This window comes from Triticum dicoccoides, chromosome 2B (genome assembly GCF_002162155.2).
Source record: "Triticum dicoccoides isolate Atlit2015 ecotype Zavitan chromosome 2B, WEW_v2.0, whole genome shotgun sequence".
NCBI lineage: Eukaryota > Viridiplantae > Streptophyta > Magnoliopsida > Poales > Poaceae > Triticum > Triticum dicoccoides.
The window spans coordinates 244,171,529-244,173,739 of record NC_041383.1 but is presented as its reverse complement, the minus strand read 5'-3'; the positions used below and the strand labels follow the sequence as shown (position 1 = coordinate 244,173,739).

At 54.4% G+C, this 2,211-nt stretch overlaps 1 pseudogene; it reads left to right on the top strand.

Annotated features, from left to right (window-relative positions):
- The first annotated feature begins 368 nt into the window (after positions 1-368).
- Positions 369-1,437, top strand: LOC119360818 (annotated as a pseudogene).
- The last annotated feature ends 774 nt before the right edge of the window (positions 1,438-2,211 follow it).

The following is a 2,211-nucleotide window of genomic DNA, read 5'->3' as shown; positions in this document are numbered from 1 at the left end:
TAAGGATATTAGAGAAACTATCATTTGGAGCGGGAGTATGGTTGTAAATCATAGCGTCGTGACTAAACAGCGAAAATTGGGAGGTGTAATTTCCTCATAGTAAAAAGTTCTGTAAAGGGTAATTAGTATTCTGTCAAATTAGGAATTAAGACATTCCATTTTAATCGTTTTAGTGAGTTCAACTCAATTCCAGAGCCGTTGGATTAGAGTGATTGACCAAAATGATGTGCGTCGAACTTGAACTTTCTTGGTGTGCCGGCCCGCCACTCCGAGCCAAGCGGGACGGACATATGTTAAGCTAATTTATCTCCGTTTTCTTTGCTCTCTTCCATTCCTCGATCAATCCAAGAAGAGAAGACGCCAACACTATGAGCTGGCCCGACCTGCCGGCCGAGCTCATCGCGAGGATCGCCGACAGGATCACCTCGCACGCGGACCTCGCACGCTTCCGCTCGGTGTGCCCGTCATGGCGCTCCGCCTCTGCAGAGCACGCCGCCTGTCGCCGCGTCCCGCTACTTCTCCTGCCCACCGAAGATCACTTCGGCGTCAACCGCCCTCTCTGGTCCCTCGCTGACGACACCGTCGTGGAGGTCCCCGTCCCCGCCGTGCGCGGCTTCTCCTTCCTCTACGCCTCGCCGCACGGCTGGACGCTCGGCGTTGCCGACGACCTCTCGGCCACGCTGCTGCATCCCTTCACCAGCGCGTCGGAGAGCCTACCCGCACTGCCGCCCTCCTTCCGGGACAACGGTCAGGAGATCCTCTGTGACATGGTATGGGATAAATCGCCTGACGCCGTCATGGTCTCGCCGCGAATGGGCGCGTACTTCTGCCGGCCACGGCCCGGCGACGGACCGTGGAGCCCGGTCGGCGGATGCTCGCAGGGCGCTGACCATGTCAGTAGCATCACCTACTGCGACGGCACGGTCAACCTTCTGGACGGGCGCGCCGAAACCTTCGACGTTGCCGCCGTGATCGAGCCGCCGGACATGGCCGCGCCACCCCACTCCTGGCTCGAACCCGAGTCCGCCCTCATCGTCTCGTCCGGGGAGCTGCTTCTGATCGTCAGGACGCACCTCATGCATATTCGAACCATTCTTCCACGGCTCGGACTGCCCCTTCAAAGCCTTCCGCGCGGACGGCCGGAGCCCGGCGGCCGCGTGGTCGGAGATCGCCGGGGGCGACATCGGCGACCGCGCCGTGTTCGTGGACCACCTCCGAGGGTTCTGCGTCGAGGTCAACGGGGTGCGGCGGAACTGCGTCTACGTGGCCAGCTCGTACGAGGAGTTCACCGATGAGTACCTGGTGGACGGCTACGGGAGCTACACCGTGTCCGTGCTCGACTTGGACGACCTCACTACCCAGTCCCTCTCGCTCGGGAACCTGGAGAAATGCCGGCGCAGTAGGTTCTGGCAATGGCCCTCCTGTTTTTTTTTTTGAGACCCCTCGATCTGTGTTACAGTTGTAGTATCTCAACTCATGGAGGGAAACTTTTGGTCTAGGGACATATGCACCCTATATGGGAAAAAAAATTAGTAATTCAACAAAAATCGAAAATTTCTGAAAATATTTTTGAAATAAACTTGACCTTCTATTGTACTCGTGAGAAAATAAATCCAAAAAAATATCCCATTGACTTCTTTTCAAAAAAGACAATTTTTTGGCTAAAATAGTGTGAATAGTGACCTATAATAGCAAATAAATTTTGTCTTTTTTCTGTGACGTCAATTTTTGTTTTTTTCGTCGAGATTTATTTACTAGTGCAAAAGTAAGTCAAGTGTTTTGTCAAAATAGTTATTACCTATTTTGACTTTTTATTAAAATATTAAAAAAATTCCATATAGGGTGTATATACACCCAAAAACCAAAGTGTATTTTCCCTCAACTCATGCACTAGCTCAACACCACACGCACACCCCTAGTGCACAAGCTAGACCCTAGAACTATACACACAGCACACATATTTTTAAGTGTCTGTAGGAGGCAAAGTTGCAACCATGCGCATGCGTGTTGGGCCAGGACGCCATTCTTTGCTTCTACGTCGGCACGGAAACCTTCACACGGGCCCGCTCCCGCTCCTGCTCCTCGCACCTCGCCGACGGCCGCTCCGGCCCCGGCGACCACAACCTCCCGCCGCTCGCCGCTCCGGCGTTCGACGGCCACCCTCCCGTCCTCTCCCCTCTCCCCCGCTCCCATGGACTCCCCGGCTGCCCC